The sequence below is a fragment of the Ambystoma mexicanum genome, chromosome 6q (assembly GCF_040938575.1).
Source record: "Ambystoma mexicanum isolate Mex_15411 chromosome 6q, UKY_AmexF1_1, whole genome shotgun sequence".
Classification (NCBI taxonomy): domain Eukaryota; kingdom Metazoa; phylum Chordata; class Amphibia; order Caudata; family Ambystomatidae; genus Ambystoma; species Ambystoma mexicanum.
The window spans coordinates 116,632,360-116,657,065 of NC_090937.1; the positions used below are offsets into that span (position 1 = coordinate 116,632,360).

At 45.7% G+C, this 24,706-nt stretch overlaps 1 protein-coding gene across 3 annotated transcripts in view; it reads right to left on the reverse strand.

The window, feature by feature from the left end:
• Window positions 1-24,706, reverse strand: part of BMPR1B (bone morphogenetic protein receptor type 1B) — a 492,338-nt gene that overhangs the window by 92,517 nt on the left and 375,115 nt on the right. The gene's annotated exons all lie outside the window — the stretch shown is intronic.

The window sequence follows — 24,706 nt, forward strand, 5'->3', positions numbered from 1 at the left end:
TCTACAGCAGTGTGTGAAGCAAAGATTATGGCAGTGGTTTTCAAACCTTTTAGGCCTGCCCCCCCCCCCCCCCCGACCCACCCAAGCAAATTGTGGGCAGGCCGGGCCCCCCAAACATGCCAAATGGACAGTAAATCCAAATGGCTATGAACTATAGAACGCTGTTACCGCACCCTACTCCGGTATAGTCCCTGGGCTCCCCCACCTGCTCCCATCACAGTCTCTGGACTCCTTCATCCCACTCCTACCCAGTCCCTGGGCTCTCCCTACCCCGCCACAGACCCTGGGCTCTCCCCACCCTGCACCCACCTCTTCCCATGGCCCCCACCCATCCTGCTCCCACCATAGTCCTTGGACTCCCCCACCCTGCTCCCAGCACAGTGCCAGGCGCAGTGGTGGCTGGTGAATTTTTTAAGTGGAGGAGCATAAATATTTCCCACCAATATGCCATAGGGACCAAGCGTAGCGAGAGAGCCCAAACCAATTGGGGGGTTTGGGGCATTTCCACAGTTTGACGACCTCTGGCTTATGGTGATGGTTGCTGGCTGCAGGGAGAACACATTACTACCCACAAGTCTGCTCCACCAATGAATCACACCAAGTACTCGCCACTTAAAGATCCTTATTGATGTATGAGCCCAACTGCAAGGCACAACAGTGAAGGTAAGGCATATTTCCATTAACATACAATGAGCCTCGTTACAACCGGATACCGGCAACGTTGTAATGAGCCACAATGTCCATTCCATCCATAACCATCACCAAAGAATGAAACATGTTAGTCAACTGATGATAACAGTTGCACAAATTAAATCATACTATTATAATGCATATATGTCACTCTAAACACCAATTAATAACTAAACAACAATCAAATCAAGGCTAAAACTGTCAAGTCGCAAGTTACTAGTTAGGCATAAAAGGTTGCTCGCCCCATCAGTTCTCCACATACTCAGAGATTATCATTTCTTACTTGCAAAGAGTTTTAAAAAAAAGGGTACCTCAAAATAATCTACGGTCCCCTCAATGAGAATACAATGATTATAATAGCAAACTGGACCGATAGATCGAGGATGACAATATACTCTTACTCAATTCTTTACTCAAACAATGATTTTATTTCATCACATCAATTATGATACATAAGCAATTTTTTGTATAAAAAAATGCTCACATTTAATTACCCCATCAAACATACGCACTCATACATTCATACCTAGAATCTCTCTAACTAAATCAATACATGGTATCATCATCAGTATAACCATCTAGCACAATTAATTAACACAATGTTCTTGCACCCTTTCTTAGATACAGGTGTGTCTATCTGTGTATTCCACAGAAGATATACAAGGTCGACAAGTGTTTCCGTCGGTTATGCAGAGCTTAACATGTCTCGCCCTTGTATTGATCCAACCTTCATCAGGACAAAATAATGTACCAGATATGCCTTGCTTTAATGTAGATGGAGTGAGAGACATCTCCAATAAATAATTGTTGGAGAAAGTACTTACTTTCTGGGTGGTGTCCAATACAAGCTCTGCCAATTCAGAAAAAGGTTTTGCCTAGGCTCTTTCATACGCCAACAACCAGTGTTAGCCCGAAGTTTCTTATTAAACTGCTCTCTAGCATATCATTAATCAGCTGGTAGTCTCAAAAGGAAATGTGGGAGTCACAATGTCCTCCTTACTAGTCTTCTTTCTATAATTCGGTGATTCAAAACTTCATGGATTCCTTATTTTGTAAACTCGCAGTGAGTTTCAATCATTGCAAATTCGCAAGTACACTACAGAGGCTCCGGTAACACTCTCCATTGTGTGGCTCTTTCACAGGCGTTTCAATTATAGAAAGGATTGAATATTATTATGGTATTTATTGCGCATGGACCTGGCTTCGAGAAGCAACGGAGCGCTTTACATAGGTATACAAAAATACAGATACATTACGGTGTGCTTTATAGTGGTAACAACAGACCCTATAAACAGCCGGGGGTGGGATACCGAGGGGCACAGAGGAGAGGTACAGCTGTACCGGATGCTGGGGAGGAGATTGGCAGGGTCTAGTGAGTCAGGTGAGGTGAGGGGCAATGTGATGGCCTAAGTGTTGAGGCGGAGAGATTCTTTGAAGAGGTGGGTCTTGAGTTCTTTTCTGAATTGTAGGAGCGTGGGGGCAAGTCTGATGCTGAGGGGGAGGATGTTCCATAATCTTGGGGCGTAGGCAGAGATGGCTTGTTTTCTGGTCCTTTCATTTTTGCAGTGGTGGATTTCAAGTCTGTAAGTGTCCTGGCGTCTGGTGGTGCACTGTCTGCCAGAGATACTAAGTTTCTCTGCAAGGTAGCTGGGTGACTCGAGGGCGACTGCCTTAAAGATGCTGAAGCAAGACTTGAAGGTGATTTGTGCCTGCAGTGGCAGCAAGTGAAGGTCGATGAGTGACAGGGTGATGTGGTCGTATGTGCGTAGACCCTTGATGAGGGCTGACACCAAGCTGTCCGAGTTTTCTTAGCAATATATGTCTTGAAGGAAAGGTGTTTGTCGATGTGGAATCCAAGGGACTTGGCGCAGGAGGTAAGCTCAGGTCTGGAACACTCAGAGTTCATGGTTGATAGCCAGGTCTGTATGTCTGGATGTTCGGTGGTGTTGGTGAGGAGTAGGAATTCGGTCTTGGAGGGGTTAAGCTTCAAGTATACACTGGACATCCAAGACTGGACAAGCAAGAGGCAGGTTTTGAGCCTATGGATATCCTTAATGGAGCCGATCTTGAGCTATAGCTGTGTGTCGTTGGAATATTGGTGGATGTTGTGTGTGGCTAGGAGGGCTCCCAACGGCTCCATGTATAGATTGAAGATCACTGAGGGAGAGGATGGAACCCTGCGGGACTCCACAGGTGACGGGTAGCATTGGGGATCTAGAGGAGTCCATCTGAACAAACTGCTGGCGGTTGGCGAGGTAGGACTTGAACCAGTGTAGGACAAGGTTGCTGATCCCCATGCGCCGATGTAGTGTGTCCATAAGCGCCTGGTGGTCTACTGTGTCGAAAGCGGAAGTGAGGTCGAGTAGAACCAGGAGGCAGGGGATGGCCGTCATCAAGGATGTTGAGGGTGTCGTCGGCCACCTGTATGGCTGCTGTCTCCGTGCTGTATCTGGGTCTGAACCGAGATTGGTAGGTTTGGAGGAGATTGTTGGTGTTGATGTGTTGCTGCAGTTGTGCAGCTACTGCTTTCTCAATGATCTTCCCTAGGAAGTGAAGATGGGTGATGGAGTGATAGTTACCTAGGTTGTTGGGATCCAGAGTGGGTTTCTTTAGTCGAGGGACATTTGTCCTGTTTTTAGGGTCGATGGGAAGATGCCTGGAGTTGGGGAGCTGTTGATGATCTCCAGGTAGGGAAGGAGAGCTTCTGTGGGGAGGGTCTTGAGGATGGATTCTGGGAGGATGTTGTCTGTATACTATGTGGCTTTGAGGGCAGCCAGGGTTTCTACCAGGTGCTCTCTCAGAGTGTCTTGAATGTCCAGGTTGTGGAGATTTCACGAGGAGGGATGTGAGGTAGGTCTGCGAATGCAGAGCTGGTATCTATGTGCTGGCAAATCTTGCTGATTTTGTCGATGAAGGTGTTGATGGCAGTGGATTATTTGATGGAGTGTGGTATGGCAGGCATGGGTAGCAGGTTGACACAGTGCTTGACCACTTTGAAGATGATGGTAGCACCTGCAAATTGGTGCAAGTACCTAGGCATATAATAGCAGTGCCTGGCAAATTCCTAATACTTACACACAAGCCAAAACCGTTGACTTTACCAATGCTCGTTTGAAACAGGATGTCAGTGAAGAACATGCACAGTGCTAATAATTCAGGTGGCTGAAGGTAGACAAGATTAGGACAATGTTATTACACAAGTAGCGTGTTTACAGCTCCAATTAAGGCATTAACTCTCAGGAGACTGCTTTGAAAAAACACTGGCAGGCACTTTGAGCACACAGTTTGATAGTAAGTGTTGAAAAAGCTAGCTCAAAGAGATACCACGAAAATGTTCTTTGGGTTGGAGAAGGGCAGGAAGTAGGTCGGAATGACCATGGGGATTAGCATAAACAGGTAAATAATCTAAAAACACCTACAAATGTTGCGTTCCTCCTCATACACCATTTCTCCCTAGCTGTACTCTGATGCAATATGTTTGGCTTATAGGTGGCTCTTTAGCTCTACTCAATAGCCAAAACTGAAAAGCATCCCAGAAGAACGTCTTCTCCCGCTTTGCTTAATGAGCCATTTATGCACTGAATGCGTTGTGTGAAGAACCTCCCCCCAAAGATGTGACAGACCCCATACATAGCGGATACAACACCCACAATGTTGTCCTTGGAATTGAACATGTCGTCAGTGGACAATCAGGCAGCAACCTTGACAATCACCATCTGACTCCATGTGCTGTGAAGTTATCCCCTAGGGCCACACATTGGCGTGCTACAAAACAGCTTAAATAAACAAACAAGTCCTACTTTGTGGATCCCATAAATGAGGAGAAACATGGAATGGAACACAGAAAGTGCAGAAGTGATGTGACTACTTTACTCTTTTACTACCACTGGTAACTGGCAGATGCACTGCAGTGGGAGAACCGCAGAGGATAGTTCTCGCCCCCGCCTTGGACCTTTTAGCGTAGTCAATAAGAAAGCCCAGTGGCTCAGCGGCAGCCCACTGATGCGCAGGTCATATATGTGAATGGTGGGGAAATGTCCTTGCTTGCACCAGCCTTTTATTGTGTTGCGCATAAAGAAACCACCCATCCAGATTTAGTCCAGACTGCACGCATTTTAAGAGGCAGTTTGAGGTTAAAGACTCAGAAGCCAGCAGGTTTTAAAGGTGTGTGTCAGCATGCTAGGCTGTCAGTGGCATTTTACTTCTGTGGTGTTCCTTGGAGCTGTGATTTACAACTCTTTTGTTAGATAAGGGCATGCCCAGTATGCAGAAATGAATGCAAATGGGAAAAAGGGGGAGGGTCCTTTTCAGTGAACCTTTCATGTGCAAAATTCCAACTCTTCATACATAGTGTGAATGTTAGGGCTTTTTATTTTGATGGCCCATATGCATTTTATAGCAACCCCACGGACAACAGGTCTCACCAGCTATTTGGTTTATTTGTGAAAGTATGTATTGTGTGTATAGAAAAGTGCAAAGTTGCCTGTTTCTTTGATTGCAAAAAAAGCATGGTTTTCAAAAACTGCACATTTTGTTCGCCAATGCACAATATGCTGGATGTCTGTTTTCAAGAACGAAAAAAACAAGCAATGTTTATTAATAATACAACTAACCCATAGGAGAATTCAGACCCCTGACGTTATTGCAACAGGGCATCCAACCCTACCTGCTTTTTTGCATTCTCTCACAGTTCTGCAATGATGAATGAAAAGCACAACTTTGAATACGAGAATGCAGCGAAACAGCAGAGGATGCACTACACCTACCGACATCACGCGAGGGAATTTACATCTGTTTCCAAACCACCATATAGCTTAAGGAGGCATTTGTTGCAAAGAAGCTGACTAGTGGCCTGTGTTACGGCTGGATGGGAAGTGGCAGGCATGTTATAGGACCACGTGACCAAGCATTTTTGGAAAGTAGCTCCCCTCTCAGATATCTAGCTAACCAATTTCAAGCGTGAGTGACACTATTCACGGCTTCCAGACCCAAATGGATCTTAAAGCCTGCTATTTCTAGATCTGCATTTCCATTGGGATCATAAAACCTTATTATTCAGAATCAACAAGGCAATGCAGCAAGATATTGAACATTTTGCGATATAAAAAAAGCTATTTTTTATCCCACAAAATTGTATTTATTGCAGCATTTTGGTTCACTTATTTTATGACTAGAGGGTTCTAGAGAGCCAGGGTGTAAGAGAGTTAGTTTGCAAAAAGAGGCAGCGAGTGTGTGAGGCTGCAAAAGTGCCAGATGGTCACTAATTTCACCTTTTTTCATGCCGTTTTCGCTATCAATTTAATAGAGTCCCAGATGTCCGCGGCCTGAAAGAACAGTGTTTGTTTTGCTCTACTTTATTCTTTATTGTGCAATCATATTTTATGTCATCATATTATTAACTTCAAATGTTCCCATTCGATCTTCTCTAATTCCCCAAGCAACTGCATGCCCAAGCTCACGAACACCCGTCACTCTAAAAATTCTTCATCATAGCTTACACTCCCAAACCACTCCATCTGCCAGCCATGTGCAAACTTACTTGCTGATAGTCTGCAAAGCCACAACTCGCCCATCTCAATCCCTGCCACTCCCAAGTTGTTCTCAACTCACAACTCTCCAGATCCTCCTTCTTTCTCACTCCTCCACCATCTCACACCTCTGGACTAGTGCTCGCTTTCTGGCCCACAGCCCCCTCTTTGGTTCATTGCTCTCCCTTTGGGCCAATGCCCACCCTCTCCTTTTTCTCCTCATATGGTGTCAAGTTTTACATTTTTGTAATGCAGATTGTTTTTTTAATGGCCTTTTTATGGCCGTTAGGGTGTCTTTTTGTAAAAACTGCAAATTCTGTCGTTTTTAAAAAACCATCTGATTTTTCAATATTTTAAACAATCGCTAAATATAAACTGGTGGGTCTGATTACTGTGTAAGGGAGCAAGATATCTATAATATTGCTCTATGATATGCTTAAGTGCAATGAGAGAATGGCGAGATTTAATAACGGGCAAGTATCTCTAAAGAATAGGAGGAACTGGTAGGAGTTAGTTAAAAGTCAGTCTGTGTAAACAAGATTTTGGGCTAGGAGAAGGGGAGAGACTTAGATATTTCCAATTGAGACACTGGGTAATGCAGGGGCAAATCAGAACAGCTGCTACCCGCCAAAACACCTCATTTGAAAGATTTCTCCTGTCAAATGATGGATCGAAAGAGACTTATTTTGAACCTATACAGACTCCTGGACGCGGCTCCTGTCCAGCGAGTTTGCCCATACATATCCTGATGGGAACAGATGATGGGGAAAGAGATCATGAGGGAGGAACGGGAACACCTCTGGAGGAATATCCTAAGGGTGGCAAAGGCCGTACAGCTCCGGGAAGCTTGGTAGGGTGGCATTACATGCCATCCCACCTGCACAGCATCTACCCAGAGGTGTCCAAGGAATGTTGGAGGGGTTGTGGGGAGGAGGGCACCGCGGAACACATATGGTGGGAGTGTCCCCATATAAAACCATTCTGGATGGAGATACACCAGGCTCAGGTGCAGGTCTTTGGAGAGGGAGGAGTAATGGATCCCAAGTAGGTCCTGTTGGGAATGAGGAGCAAGGGAGCAGAGGGCACGAGCATAGGCCAGGAAAGAGCAAGAACTCTGCTGATACTGGCGGCGATGGCCCTCATATTTCAGAGATGGAAAGGCCCGAACGTCCCAACCGAGCAGGTTTGGCTACGGAAAATATGGGAATTTATTGCCTTCGAGTGGGCCTCGCATGCCATAAACAATAACATAGGGAAATTTGCAACGGACTGCGGAGAAACTTTGGCCTTTCTGAGGGGAGACTACAGGATTCAATGATACCCACAACGGTTGAAACGTTTAGACTTGAGCTAACACCCCCACGGCAGCCAAGCCAAGAACTACTAGAGACGAAATGCTGGCGGTCAGGGGAGGGGGGGGTGAGGGGAGGAGAGGTGGAGGGGGGGGAGGCGAGGGGAGTTTTTCCCTGTTGTAAAACAAAGAGATATTTTAAAAAAAAGAAGTCTATCCCTTATCTCATCTCATCTGACAAAATGATTACAGAAGAGCCATCTTTATGCTATATGTGCCTAAACCAGCGTTAGTCTTTCTTTCCTGTATAAAATGTATTTGGTTGGGCAATAATAGCAACATTTCTTAAAAATTGCAACAGGCCATTCTGTTTTTGGTGCGCGTTCTATTCAATGGTTAAAGAATCGCTCTTGGAATGTTCGCTTGGTGGGTTAATGTGCCCGTTGCAGTGATTTATGTGAAACCTGCAGCCAGAGCTCTGCTGCACATTCTTAACCCACTGAGCTATTCCAAGCATTCACCGGCTTTCAAAGCCTTAAATAAATCTTGGAATGATTTTACAGCTGCTTTTAAAACGAATAACATTTTCAGGAATTAAATGATCAGTGTCATCTATTGGCCGAGCAAGATGGTCCGTGGGTTAATACACATCTTTTTAAAATCTGACCAGCGTGACAGTTGTTGGATCCAATTTTGTCAGAACCTGCTCAGCTTTGCATCTTTTCTAGGTCAAAAAATGTATGATATATAATTTAGTGAAATGTCATTTTAGCTTTACATAATTATTTATTTTAATAATGCAGATTGCTTTAAAAAAAAATGGAATATAGGTACCTTAAAAAAAGAACTAAGCAAGTGTTTTCTCTTCTCGAGCTAGTGTACTACAGTTTTCATATCTATACAAGGGGTGCGACAATGAGGTGGGGCTTCTACAATGTGTGCAGGAATTCAAGTGCAGTTTTTGCTTCAAACAAAGGTGGCACCCTTAATAAGGAATATGCAACCATGACACCTCTTCCCATCAGTGTCTTTTCTAGAGCCTTGTTGGCACTGGTTTAAGTGAACAGTGCATAGATTTACAGGAGAATGACGTCCTGGCGTGCAGCCCTGCTAGGCCTGCAGAGGCTCTTGTCTCTGATCAACATTATTCAAGTTACTGAGGTTTAAAAAAAATGTGAAATCACCCCTGTAGTCGGAAACTGGCATACGTTGTTGTGAGAAAGACAGGGGTCAAGTCCTAAAAAAAAAAAGTGGGGGGACTCATTAACATACCAATTGAATGTGGCATCACCAGAAATTAGCATATCAAGTGCCCTCTGAAAAGAGTGGGGGGACTCCTGAAAAAAGTGAGATGGGACCCCGCCCACCCGATCTAGACACTTGTGTACCATTGCATGGAGTGGGGTGCCCGCCCCTGGCAGTCATGATTGCCAATTTCACACACTTCACTAGCGCCTCCTCGTGCAATTCTCTGTCTGCTGTACATGGTTTCCTCTCTGCAGACGTGAAATTTGCTCCGCTCAGAATTGGAACACAAAATCTGAGATTCTACTCCCTTTTTCCCCCAATAACACAGGCACAAACAAACACCTTAGAAGGGCCATAATCGCGACTGAGATCAGAACCTTCTCCTATAAGCCCCTGCAGAGAGACTAGCTTCACACCAGCCGAGCTAATACTGAACACTTGAAAAACGGTCAGAACCCTATCTTTATTGATGTGCACTTGGAACAGAACTATCATGTTCCAGATTTACGAGGGTAATGCGACCAGGGGGGTTCCTGGGGGACTCTTGCCTTACTGCCGTGCGTTTGTTTCCAAAAGACCCTTTTCCTAGCTTCCTCCTTCCCCGGCCCTTGTTGCCTTTCCCCGAAGTCCATCTTGCGTCCACGATACCCGAGGATACACCTTTTGTCCAGGGCGGTCACAATGGACATGTTTTGCTGTTGCCCCGTTCTGAGGGCAAAATAATGTAAACATTGAAGCAATGCCTGCGGTCGCACTGAAAGGCGACACTGACACCGTGTCTGTCTTTCAGGGTCTCGCTGGCGCTCGTTATTCTAGCCGAGGCAGTGGTCGCCGTCCCGGCCTGCCACTCGGAGTGCGCGGGAGATGAAACCGAGAGCCCACCGGGGAGTGCTCTGTCCTCTCCGAGAGGCGGTAGACTGCTGAGCAGAAAGGAGAAGCTACATGTCACGGGCAATTAAAGGGTTTGGCGTTTTTATTATGGCACTCAGTTCAGTGTAAACAGTGTGGTTTGTACGAGTTTATAATGTCAGAACGAATCAACAAAGCGCAGCGTAAGGCAGACAAATGACTGGAACGCACGCTCAGCAGAACGGCCGCGGACGGTCAATATAGTGCAGAGAATGCGTGGTGCCAGTGGCCTGAAAAACAGTACTATCCGTTTTATTGAAATGACTGAAAAATAACTTTTCACCCAGTGGCGGCTCGTCCATAATGGGATGGGGACGCTCATCCACCAGTGCCCTCACCCAAAATGGAGGAGCAGAGCCAAGCCGGCCTACTGCAACTACTGACCGCTCCCCCAGATACGTTCTGCAACTTAGGGGACCTTCCTTGGCTGGCTTAAACTGTCAAAGGGAAAAGTGATTTCCCTTTCACAGTTTCTGCCATCCAGCGCGCATGTCTAATGGACCATGCAAAGCCAGGGCATTTTGCTTCCCCAGCCTTGCACGCCCCATTGGTCTTTCAGGCAGGGGAAACGCACCTCTAAATGTGCGTTGATGTGCTCCCATATCTCACAGCAGATAGTCTGTGGCTGTGACCTGGCAGCACTCTGGCTCCTGCGTGCATCTGCGCTGGTTCCTGATCGTGTAGCACAGGAGCCAGAGGGCTTCCGTGTTTCCTGGGAGGTCGGAGTACGACAGGATCTATGCCCAAACAAAAGGCTGAGCTTGGCTGCAAACAAAAGGCTGAACTTGCAGATTTTTTGGCCGAAAAGGACGCACTTGTAAGCTCAGCCTTTTGCTGCGGCCCGCACGTGATCCCTTAGACATTACATAGATTCGGTGATAACACTTTGCTAGAGAGACGTTATGGATGCAGAGCAACATTTTAAAAAGCATACAAATGTGCCAGTTATGCTAAGCTATGCAACCAGAACTCCTTCCCCCAGCATGCACTGCTCATACCAAAACACGACATTACAGATGACATCACAAATGGCATCATTAATGACACCACCAATTACTCCATATGTACATGGTGATACTTTCAAACTCCTAGGCAAAGTGGTTACAGAGCACATTTGACCCACACAATGGGCATGGCCTATTGGTCTCTTTTGTTTAGGCTTTGTAAGCACAGGCCTTCACCTGTAGGTAGTGCTTCAGAACATGGGAAAAAGAAACACTAAGGGCTGTACAGGCAGCCCTTTCGGGTGGGAGAGTTACTTTTGTCGAACTCTCCTTTTGTGTCCCTGTGCACTCCCCCACACAGCCAATTCTGACAACTCTGTCAGCAGGCCCCGATTTACGAGAACTTTCTCTGGCTATCAACAGGAGCAAATCTCACATGATTATCTGGATAGCAGCCCCCAAGGCTCCTAGCAACTATTGATCACAACTCAAAGCCATCACACGCCCACTACATGAATGAATGCAGTACCCCCTCATCCCACATTGGCCACCCTGAAAGTTCTGCTTGCCAAAAATGAAATCTCTCAAACCTTCTTTTGATGACTTTTTTTGGGCAATCACTAAACTAAGCCAATTTGTACAGCTCTCACTGCAAGTGGTAATTCCTTCCAAGAATTGCACCTTGAGTATTTTATTTCACAGCGCTTAGAATCCAGAAAGCCTTGTACGAAGCACCACGTTGAAATACGTTTATTGCGTGGTTTTACTTATGATCATTTTCATTGCGGATGGGGACATGGTCTGAAGCCTGGGGCTTTACACCTGCAGCAGCAGCATTAACTCTTTTCTGCATCCAAACCTACATGAACAAATGCTGCTGGTCTTTTAAGTAATGGCTGGGAGGAAGGAGGTTGGCAAGAAGAGGAATATCGTGGAAGAGAAGAAAAGAACATTGTTCTAATTCTGATTCTTTTTTTATTTTACTGCATCTTTCCGGGCTAGGATAGGCCTGTTTAAAATGGTGTCACATTGCAGTAGACAGATATTTAGTTCTATTGTGTGATACAGAACTTATATTCACTTTATTTTGGCATATTAGAAAGCCAGAGGCCTACTGCACCAAATTGACCACTAATCTCCAATTAGAAAACCTGGCCACTGTTATTATCGCTCGCACTTGACCAGATTCTTGGTCAATATCCAGTAATCTTATTTATTACAAAGCAGGATAAATTCCTGAAATCCTTTCCCTTTGCTAAATATTTTATTTGTACTCTTTCTCCAAAGCTTTTATACATAAGCAAAATATTTATTTTGACAATTTTGTCCTTGGCAGCCTACATCTCTTGACCTTTAAAGGACACGGTATATATCCAAGTGGTGACCTCCTCCACATACTTGGAAAACCACAAGCCCCTCTCGAGCCCGTCATCCATCCATGCAGTACATTCACATGTCACTATATGCATCTTTTCCATTCACATGTTTACAAATTTCAAGCTGCCTTCCATTACTCTTTTTTCTCTTCCGATCATTTCTCTCCCATCGGCCTTCCTGTATTTTCATCTTCCTCCAGTGAACTAAGGTCCGGTGATCCCTGGGCGGGGACACAATACGCCCCAACGATCTGACAAGCAAAGTTGCTTGCAGACCACTACGGAGGTGATTTGGTGAATTTCAAAAGCTCTAGAATTACTGAATCAATTAAATAACCTTGGGGAATGGATTGAGGTCATTATCATAACGATTTGGCCTCTGTTCATGGTGCATGGTGGTTCACCAGCAGTAAACGGACAGACGACACCATGTGTATGGGACTGGCACTTATCCTATGCTCATGCTCTGGCCATCCTACTCAATTCCTCACTTCCAGATGTTACCTGATTGTGCAAAGCATTGGTATGCACCAATGCTCTATGCATACTCTTTACCCACACACATACATGCCTAAAGTTGAATGTACATTTAGACCTTGACTCCAAGCTTTATCTTATTCCGAGTTCAGATAGGCCCGGACATGTCATCAGTGGCGCATCGAGCAGGGAGGCAGGGGGTGGGGGGGGGGGCAGCTTGACCCCCCCAGTGGTTCTTTTAGAGCGATACCAGGTCATTTGGCAGTGGGGCACTTCTCCCATTCATCACCCTGACAGGGTACCGAACAGGAAAGGTGTCCTGCTGGCAGGACAATGAGTGCGCCGAGCACGAAGTTCCTGCTCAGCACCCTCATTGTCCTGGAACTGAGCTTTACAATAGGGAGACATCAGACACTGATGGGAGTGAGGTGGGACTATTTGCAGGGACGTTTGTCCCTTAAGAAATGTGAATGGGGTGATCAGAAGTGAGAAGTGTGCATAATGTTGCATGCTTTATTAAATAATGACTATGGCTTTAAAACCCAAGGGGAATTTGTTAGGCTACATTAACCTGCATAATGCTATTCTTATTTTGCACGCAGGCTGGGAAGAATAAAATTAAATGCATACTCTTATTGCTCAACATATTTCGATGATGATGTATATAGTTTACAGTTAGTTTATTATGAAAGGATAGTGGATTATGTAATGTGGCTTGCTTGTAATGCGTTGCTATCAATGAAGTATTATTTAATCACACGAAATGCAAAGCAAAACCTTAATACATATCTATATCAACTAAACCTGTGAAGATGCGTTCAGTTGCTTAAATTGTCCACACCCCGGTTTCACCATTTAACCAAAGTGTGCGATGCTGGGCAAATCATTTAATCGCACCGTGTCTTATCTGCAGCTCCATACGTGATTCACTTCATAGTTTATGTTAATATATCATGCTATTTTAAAAAAAGCCTAACTATAGAGTTGTTCCATATATAATATTAGTGCAATTTAGGTGTTTTGCACCACAAAGTTATTTGCCACTTGGCTTACTTATGGCAAATTATTCTAAAGTCACTTCCATGCTGCTTCCAAGTATCAAAGACTGATGAGGCTCCTTGCTATGTCCTTCTGTGAAATCACTTGTGCTGGTGAAATCCACATGCGCATTTGGAGGTATGCATGTATTTTGCACCACAGAGCCTGGACAGAGCTGCAATACATGGGTTTCCTACATCTGTAATGGTCCTGCAGTTTTTTCTCTTATGTGTTTGAGTTAAAATGCCATCTGCCACTAACGTTACCAAAACAGTTGACTGGGTCAGGGGGACGCAAATGAGACCGTATGGAAGTGCGCGCACTGCAGAAAAGTAGCAGGTTTTTTCTGTTGTGTCTCTCCCCCAACCCCACACTCTTGCAATGCTGGATACTCCCAAGCATGCACTGCCTGAGGACGCCATGTGAAGCGTGCTCCATGCTGAAACCTTGCCTGTGGCAATGTATTATAACGTTGTTTTTTAATTTTTTTTTATTGTACATGGTTTATTTCAAACCTTATACATCACATAACGAATGAAAGGAAATCAAAAGAAATTCATCATTTCACTAACAACATAAAACCATTAAAACACATTTCATCAAATCTACATAATTTCAACATCAACAAGGTTGACATAGTCTCAAGAGAATAGACAGTGGGGGTCATTCCGAGTCGGGCGGTAGGGGATACCGGGCACCGGTAAGGAGATCGGTGCCGGTAATCCCCTATTTGCCCGATTCCGAGGTCCCCTAACGGGACCCGTAAGGTACGTTTGGTCAGACCAAACGTACCTTACGGGTCCCATTAGGGGACGAGGCCGCTAATTACGGGCCTGCCATTAGCAGGCCCGTAAATAGCGCCTTCCCTATTCCCATTGAGCCCTATGGGGGCTCAAATAGGAATGGGGAATGGCATGTTCAATGGGGACTTCCCGGTCCCGCCAGGGTCGGACTACACCGGTAAGTCCCCATTGAACTACACCGGTGCCGGACCCGTTATTGTTGGCAGTCATGGCACAAATAGCGCCATGACTACCACCAATCTCGGAATGAGGCCCAGTATCTCTCACAATAAGGACATTGTGTGAACCCTGGCCTAATTTATGAGCAGTCTATCTGTCACCCTGCATAGGATGGCTGGCATACCGCAGATGTTCCACATAAGGGATAAACACTCAATAGGCATCCAGGAGACGAATGAGTAATAAACCTAGCACGCAGAGGGGAGTCCCCCGAATGCTGTGTCAGGATGTCTACATATCGAGTCCTTTCAATATGTTTACAGCACACTTGAATGCTATAGGATACACAGATCCGTCCACCTTAGGGATTGTTAAAACATGCCTGGAGTGAAAATGTGCCACTAACTGCTAAATGCACTTCTTGTTCTTGTTTCCGGGTCGCTTGCTTCTCCAGGATCTGCAGATCCCGGCAGGAGCAGCTGATTCGGCCAGCAAAACTCTGCCTTTCTCTAGCCAAAAATACCTTATTCCAAAACTCTGGGGCATATCCTCACGATGCCTGCGGTGAAAACGAGCTCCAGGGAGCTGCTGTCACAGTTTTATTGAATTTTAATATGAGATAACAAGGGCATTTTTTAAAAGGTTCCTGCTACCAGCCACCAGTCCAAAGTCCCCCCATTCTGTGATGTGGCCGATCCGCCAATTTAACATGCCCCAGAATTTCTTTTTTTCAACAGCGGGACTTATTTGCTCCAAAACAAGCAAAACATTAGAGTTTGCTAATATGCCAACTACTCGCAAAGGTTTGGCACAAATCCGTCGCTTGTTTCTTTCTGTAGATGAGAGCAAATGTTTCATCTGAGAATTTGAATGGGAAAAGCAAGCTCTGGGCCCCCTATATCTTCAATCCCTCCGGATGGAACGGCACAAAACATTCCAAAATGATTCAGCGGTGCATGTGTCGCGTTTCCAAGCATCCATCGAAATGCAGCAAAGTTATAAGCATCTGTAAATTGCCCGTTTCTATGAAAACAGCAACTTAACGTGAACTACAAAACTTTGACTGTGACTCTGTAATGTATGCATACTGAAAAGACTCTGGGTAAAGAGATGATATGGTTATTTTGGCCTAAAAAGACCTATGAAAATGAGTGAAAAAAACCTTCTTAAAGTGACATATGCTTGGAGTGAATCAAAACAGAACGCCAAAATGTTGCCAGTTAAGGTTTCTTAAACAATCATAACTGTGCCACCACCACCAGTGAAAATGCAAAACATCTACAATGACCATGTTGCTATGGTAACGTCAGACTCCTATAAACTTGGCAAATCTGCGAGATTCTATCAAGGGGCCCGCGTTATGGGAGGATCCTCAAAATGTATGTTTCCCATTTATCTCCAGAGGTGAAATTTCGACCTCACCTAAAGCCCGAACTGCTAGCCAGATATGCACCCTACATTTGTGAGGAACGGCAGGCATCTGGACAAAAAATGTCCCAAAATCCTGATGGATCTGGCATCGCTCGAATGGTCTGCGGACGCGCTCTATCATTTACAGGGACCGGATTGACCAAATTATGCTTGCTGGCACAATTTCCACTTGTGAAGGCCGCAGACAATAGTCAGTGGTCCCTACAGGGACAAGGACAGCAGAGGTAATGTTTATAAGCCATGGCCAGTGGTCAAAAAAAGTTAGTTTGGTGTGCCCATGGCATGGTCAAAGTTCATGGCCAACAAAGTGACAAATGGCTATGGACACTGCAAGAATATTTGGGGGTCTAGGACATGGTCACAGGAAATGCCCAGACCACGGGACCAATTCTAGTACCCTACCCAAGGGCAAATAAGTCACTGGGCATGGCTGCAAACGACATTAAGCAGGCACACAGTCCCCTGATTGTGTCTGGAAGCCATGCACTGGGCGCAGCAACTTCTGGGCACTGTAGGTAGATTCACTGTGCCTAGGCCATGGCAAAGTGCATGCCCATCAGTCATGGCAGTTAGGATCTATGTGACAGGGGCATGCCATGGACACACATTGACAACGTGTATATTATCTCTCTCTCTCTCTCTCTCTCTCTCTCTCTCTCTCTCTCTCTCTCTCTCTCTCTCTCTCTCTCTCTCTCTCTAAAATCATTCAGTGAAATAAGGTTATGGTTAACCTTCTGTTCTAAAAATTGAAAATAGTTAAATAAAACTAAGGGTAATGGGATGTTTATTGCTACAATGCAATTATTTGCCCTCAGCCATGCACTACTCACAATCTCACAAATGACATTGGCGATGACATCCATGCACCCACAGTTCCTACACGAGCAGAAAAAAAGCAACGGCTACACAAATACATTAGTTTCTGTGACAAAGTGATATTATTTGTCCCTTTTTCCCCCCAAGAGAAGTCGCCCCCTTTGACCTCCCTGCATCAGCATGCTCTGCAAGACCCTCCCTAGGGGTCTGGACAAGTGGGACCTCACTGGGAGAGACTCTCCCTTAGGGGATAAGGACTCCGGTTCCTGTAAGGAACTCCCTAAACCACACAGCACAGTAGCTAGCATATGGGGGACTAGCTGCTACAAAGACTAATGTAACTTTTGAAAATGTGTCTGAACGCAATGCTGGAACCAACCAGCCCGGAGAAGGAAAGGAGATTGTGACTTTAAGATGAGATGCATACTTAACTGAAACGAGTAGAGGAACATGGAGAAGCAGAAAGTACCCTACACAGGGAAAGCCCCTTGATGTGAGCATGCCTTCGAGAGGCAACCTGAGATGAGCAGAGGAGCCTGCGGTTTTCATAGAGCTGCAGAATGCCAGTGTGAGATGCTGGAGACCCGGTGTATCCAACAACGAATGAACCGTTGTAAAACAGGAAAGCAGAGTCCTGTGTCGGGTGGTGGTGAGAACACATCCATATCATGGTGGGCAGGACAACACAGCGAGACCATCAGATGAGGCAAGTGGGAGCGCAAATATCTTTCTAACGTTAATCCCCATATCAGCAGGAGGGAAGATGAGAACAGGAGGCCAACAAGAACGCAGAATGAGAAGGAAACTGGGAACGAGAACAGCTTCCCAACGTCAACCTCCATATTCATCAGAAGGGAAACCGAGAATGGGAGCATGATAAAATCAAGGAACGAGGAAGGCAGTATCGAAGAGAATCACCCAAGCGGAGGCCATGGCCTGCAATATTCCCCAACATACAGAGAGGTAACGGGGAAACGTGAGAAGCGGGAATGCCGCTGGGGCAGCAGAGAACGTGAAGAGAAGCTTGTTCCAGTACTCACAAGTTACTTGATATAAACCTGTGTAATTGGAACTGTTAAAGCTAATAAAGAGGGGATTGAATAACCCTGTGTGGAAAGTCTATGAAGACTCTAAACCAAGAGCAGATAATGGAGGGAAGTTACTATATGAGCACCGAGATGGAAAGGGGAGAAGCTGTGACATAAAACCCTGTAATACAGAAGGACAGACAAGACTATCAAGTGAACAAGATGGTTACAAAGAGAGAACCCAGGAGAGGGGAAATACCAAGTGGGAACAAGCTACAGCAAAGCTACAGCAAAGCTAAGCAAGTCTGGATCAATAGAGTATGCAAGGTCTAAAACCTCCAACAAGAATGAAAGTATCACAAAGAAAATTTGTCACAGATACATCAAAACCACAGGCTGTTGTAGAAAAGCTCCAAGAGTTAATCAAAGATATATATAGAGACTATTACAGAAGATTGTGCTAGACAGGCAACACCAGGAATAGAGACATTGATACAAAGATTGTGAGACTATCAGAAGCTATTGGCACACCAGGGGAATCAAGTCAATCTCCTGGATTTGTTTAAGTTAGTTAAATTAGTGGTAGGGCCACAATTACATTATATTTGGACTGAGGATTTGTCTTTCTTTGGGACTTACTGACGACAGAGAAGCACATTTAGATAGGTAGGGAACACCCTCTAGAAATAGGGAAAGATAGGCCTTTTTCTTATAATTTGAATAAAAGTGAATTAGAATGTCCTTAAAGAGTCCGACTCCTTCCGATGCACCACACGTCCCAGAATGCTTATGTTGATTTCTTTCGGAAGGCCAATTGTTATTGGCTGGAAGAGATATCATTTTGTCTCGTTGAACTGAAGACAGGTATACTGTCATGTTAGACATAACATGCTTGTGCTCCTCGTTCCCGGGGATTTACCTTTAAAGGACAGAGCTATGAAAAAGAATATCCATTTTTTGCATTTGTATCATTTATCTACCACTATGGTTGCAGCAGCCAATAGAGATGCTCAGAAGATGTTGGTACAAGACCACTTTACAAGCAGGTTTATGGGAACGTTCTCTCCACTCCTACCACCCAAACACCCTGCAATATTTTTAAACAATTTGACATAAACACAAGTACCTTTTTCCCAGCTAGGATTGTCACTTTTCATCTTCATGATGGAGAAATGGGACCAATACAACACAGGCGCATTGAGGAAGGTGTAAGTAATTAAAATGTTACAATTATTTACCTTGTTTCCAACACTCTTTAGTACCCATGTATGTGGACTGGAGGCTGCCACTGGCAAAAATCACCCGCAGTTCGACATCCCGGCCAGTAAAGGCCACAGGCTGCCCTCGAGAAGACTCCTCAATGCCCTTGACTCTACGGGTATTATCACCAAACTCACGGACAAGCATAGGAGTATGACATTGCTCCATCGCTACTGACAGTTTGTGATACATGCATTTTGCTGTACTTTGTCCTTTGATTAATGTAAGGGTTAATTTCTATTCGAGATAAGGATTCCTTATACCATAAACAAAGAGGTCTTTTAAATGAATAATGACTGTATTACGGGTGACCTGATTTCCATTTGAAACGGCTGAATTCTATGTAGAAGGAAAAATAAAAATCTTATTGTCCCTCCCATGGTTAATTTGTTGCTGAATTGAAAACAGCCATGTTCTCAGGAGGATAGATCAGGGGCAACGTGCTTGCCTTGGAAGCAAGACGACACGGAGCTCCACAGGTTCGATCCCCGTGTATTAAGCACGTAATAAATAATCTATCATATCATATCATGTTTCGTAATTGGTGAAATTATTTGAACTCCCAAAACTTTTGTAGGATGTTAGTGAAGTACATTTAGTCAACATAATCTATGCTACTCACTAACAGACTTCACATCAAAAACACAAACTTTAGGGTGCAGCAGAAAATTGCTGTGCTTTATGGAGACGGGCTGTACTCCTTGGGGCGGGACAAACAAGGCATGTACACAAGTGAACTGCTTATTTTTAGCCCCCCTCCATGCGGTCCGGGTGTTCTGTTCTCCTTCCCATGCTCTCCCCATAACTCTCAGCATTTTGCATCCCTATTGTGGGGAAAAATGACCATTTTGTTTTTTGGCGGGTCAGAGCCCATTGGCATGTGTGGCTGGGTTAGGGACTTGTCGGGGGAGTCGATTTATTCTGCGGTGGGTGACGCCAGACAAAAGTGTGTGAGTTGAGAGGTCTGTCGATCAGGCACCCTCCTCTCAGGAGACGAAGCTGCAAAGCTGGGAGGAAAGGGTGAGTGGTGAGAGAGTGTGGCGCCTGAAACACATTGGGGCCAAAGGAGAGGGAAGCAGTGTAAGGACAGGACTGAGAATGTGTGTCAATGAAGGAGAGGAGAGAGCTTTGAAATAGTGGGGTAAAGAGGGCAATGGAAGGAATAGACAGGATTGTGGGGCAGGGTGGATGGGAAAAGTGAGAACGCATGGAAGGGCAGAATAGTAACAAAGAGAATACACTGAGAATAAGCATCAGATGTACCGGGTAATAATGTGTGTTTGAAAGTGCTGGAAATTGACCCAATTTACCCTGGAATCCCCCGGAGCCTTTGTGCTGCCTTGGGTGGGAGGGGATAGTGGGGGGGTCAAACGAATTCGGGTGGGGCTGAACCCATGGCGAGCAGCGCCATCTCCTCAAGGAACCCAATCAGTACAGCAGTACCTGTAGGAGAAACAGGCCTGGGGCTGCTTGTGGTCTTGTGCAGAACGTATGTGATCTAGCAGTTTATAATTTGTTCAAATTGATTATTTATAATGCGCTTAATGCCCACAGGTTTGTAAGCACGGACCCGGGGATCAAAGCCATGTTGCTCTGCGTCGTCTTGCTTCCGAGGCGAGCGCGCTGCCCGAGTTATCCTTCCGGCTTTGCCCTTTTGGTCTGCACTGCCCCTTTGGGGTTGGGTCCAAGCCTGATTTGCATATGGTCTTTCTCCTTTCTGTGGAGGCTTGACATGTGAAGATTGATGGCTCGGAGGGTTGCCCAGAACAATTACCAGAGGTTTAAGATAAATTATAATCCTTCCAGTCATCACCTCATTGTTTTGCTATGTTAACCCGAGTGGGACGGGTATGCCCAGACATGGGTCCCATTCCTTCTGGGGATAGAGACCCAAACTTTACCTCACTGATGAGGACAAATTAGTCCGAAACATGTCTGGGGATGCTTGTGGTTGTCATGATCACTACTTCCAAGAATGCAAGACCTGCCCAACATCCTTGGAAGCAGGCTCATAACCTTCATTCCGAGCACCAGCCGGCCCCTATTGGGACCTTTTGGACCTTGTCCTGGCGCCGGTGGCGCCAGGCTCATAAAGATCATCGGTCCCGGCACTGGAAGCGTCGGGCTCATAAGATGTGTAAAAGTGCTTGGGTGGACCTACCTACAGCAGACCATGCTGCATACTCACCAACAAGATGACGTCCACATCCTCTTCTGACAGGGACTACTTTCTTACCTGGGTGGGGCAGGCTACACTCCTTGGATCAGGAACACTGGGACTGTTCTGGAAACTGGAACTCTTTCCTTACCTAGGCGAGGCAGTGGAAGAAGACGCGTAAGCACTCCTGCACACTATTTAAACCACGCCCGATTGATGCAACGTGCTTCGCGTTACTCTGCATCAGCAGCAGGACGCTCACCGAGTCAGCTCCAGTCTTCCATTGAAAACTCCAGCTCCAGCACCTGTGAGAACAAACACTTACCTTCCTGGGATCCTGTCTTCAGCCGCACCTGCCAGCACAAAAAAACAACAGGTTAGAAAAAGCCAACTTAAAGCCAAAAGCCAGCATTTTTACTAACCCGATCCATCGGCATCTTCCAATCCTCACGCCGCATTCCTTGGCAGTCCATCGATCCCTGTAAAGGCAAAGAACATTGATCAGTCATTTTGCAAATTTTGATCTGCTTACCTGTGCGACGCACGCTCCGGATTCCAACAAGCGCTGCATACCCGCACCTGCAAATAAAGAAAGACAGTAAGGAGCGCTTTTAAAAACATCAGCCGCCATTCTACTTACGTGCCTTCACGCGTGCCATCTTCCTACTTACGCGCTTGCACGAACTTTGGCGTTCATGAACCAACGCCTACCGCATCCAAAACCTGCAAGAGAAAAAGAGACATTAAAGAGTGCATTTAAAACCATCAGCAGCCATTCAACTTACGTGCCTTCACGCGCGCCATCCACCTACTTACGCGCTTGCACGTACTTTGGCGCCCATTAAACAACGCCTACAGCATCCAAAGCCTGTAAGAGAAAAGGACTTCATGAAAGGTGTTCAGATACATATAAGGAACCGATCGTGCAGTTAACGACAGCCTCGCGCTCAAAGTTGTCCTCTGCAAGTAAGAGGTTTACAATATCACCAGTGGAGTAACTGGTACCCGCGCCCCTGCACCAGTCGCAGGATGGAGAGCCCAGCATTCACCTACCTAAGGTGAGCACACCTATCCTTTGGGCCTCAAGGAAAGAGAGTGAGGAAGAGAAGTCCATCCAACCACCGTTCATTAACCCCTTGTTCTTCTGCCTGCAGACACCTCACTCTTCAAGTCAGGCATACCGTGAGAAGAGGTCCAGCCCAGGGAACCAACCGAGTCCTGCGCTTTACAATTGAAGACACGGTAACAACCCAGTCAAGATCTGCGCCTCCATGGGAATCAGGTGAGCGTTATATAACGCGAAGCCCACCGCAAATCTCCCACCCGGGCGCAATGGAAACCTCAGACACTGACCAACTAGCCCAGTTATTAGGGGAATTAAGAGCAGAAGTACAGGCAGCCCGTCATGAAACAAATGCTCTGAGGAGAGAGTTAATTATATCCAAAGAGCGAACAGATGATCTCGCTAGACAGCTGTTACAAACGCAAGCGGGTCAAACACCCCTGCCTGCTTCGGGGGGAAGTTATACTTCAGCAACCTCACCTAATCCGGTACAAATTAATCTACCCGGAAATGTGCCTTTGGCTCCGCCCGAACGCTTCTGAGGTGATCCAAAAAAGTTTGCAGTGTTCATCAATCAGTGCCGCTTGCACTTTCTGTGTAGACCAGCTGCTTTTCCAACGGACCAGACTAAGGTAGCTTTCGTGCTTTCATATCTTAGTGGCAGTGCTGCAGACTGGTCAATTCCTCTGGTAACACAGGATGACCCAATTCTCCGTAATTTCCAGGCCTTCCAGACCAGTATGGAGAGACTGTTTGCAAGACACTCACAGGGGCAGGCCTTGGATAATGAACTCCTTTCATTACGACAGGGTAATCAGGATCTCCTGGCTAATATAGCGTCATTCAACAGACTAGTAGTTGAAACCAGATGGCCCGAGGATAAGAGGATTACGCTTTTTTACAGAGGTTTGCGTGGAGAACTCAAAGATGTTCTAGCCCAGGTAGTGAATCCTCCACAAGACTGTTCTGAATATATTGACTTGGTGGTTCAACTGGACCACAGATTACAGAATAGGAAAGCAGATCGTTCCAGGTTCGAAGCTCGAGTTTTTTCAAGACCACAGAGTTCCACCAAAGGAGTTGATACCGTAGAACCTATGCAAATAGGGGTCGTAAAAGGACCATTAACCCAAAGGGAACGAGACAGAAGAAGACAACTGCAATTGTGCCTCTATTGCGGAAACTCAGGACATTTCCTTCGAGAATGCCCAGTGAAACCTTCGAAGAAGACAGTGGGTGTTTCCGATAAAGGTACCGAAAAGCCAGAGCCGGGAAACGACCTCGCCCGACAAGTTTAGAGGTCCGCTTGCCGAGCATAAAAACCAGTTCTTTGACCTCGCATTTCATAGTGTCAATGGTCCTCATAAGCCCAGAGCGACCGGATCGTTTGCATGCTATTAAAGCATACATTGACAGCAGAGCAATCGGTAATTATGTGGACCGCGAAATGGCATCCAGAATGAATTTGCCTCTTTGTCCCAAGGCAATTAAAGACGTTATTACCACAGTGGATGGCACGGAAATAGCTCCTCGACCAGTAACTCATACCACCTCGGAGGTGACGTTGTTAAGCCAAGATGGACATCGTGAGGTGATCGTGTTTGATGTGATCAAGGCCCCTCAGTTTCAAGTTATCCTGGGAATTCCTTGGTTAGAGAAACACATTCCCCAAATTGATTGGCGAGCAAAGACAATTCGGTTTCCGGAGTGTGTCCCCACTTGTTATCCTCGGCTCTACATTAAGCTGGCAGCAACTACTTCCGAGGATCCCCAACTACCTCCAGACTACAGGGAATTCCAAGACGTCTTCCAGAAAGATCAAGCTAACTCTCTACCTCCTCACAGGTCTTACGACTGTCAAATAGATCTGATACCCGAATCCACTCCTCCTTGCAGTAGAATTTATGCCCTTACCGAGCCAGAAAATCTTCACCTGAGACAGTATTTGGACCAGTATCTGGCTAACGGGTTCATCCGTCCTTCAAAGTCCCCAGCCTCTTCAGCTCTGTTCTTCGTCCCGAAAAAGGAAGGGGACCTTAGAACCTGTATAGATTACCATGCCCTGAACCAGATCACCGTAAAGAACAGATATCCTCTGCCGTTGATCCCTGAACTCCTTGACCAAGTTAAAGGCGCCTGTATCTATACGAAGTTAGATCTCAGAGGAGCTTACCACTTGGTACGAATTAAAGAGGGCGATGAATGGAAGACGGCCTTTCGCACCAAGTATGGGCTGTTTGAATATCAAGTAATGCCCTTTGGCTTATGCAACGCACCGGCCGACTTTCAGTACTTCATGAATGACGTCTTTAGGGAACTTATAGACGTGTGTGTAATTGTTTACATTGACGACATCCTTGTATACTCATCCTCTGAGGCAGACCATCAGAAACACGTCAGAGCAGTTCTTGAAAGGCTTCGCCAACATAAACTTTTTGCCAAGCTGGAAAAGTGCGTTTTCCATGTTACCGAGGTCGAATTTTTGGG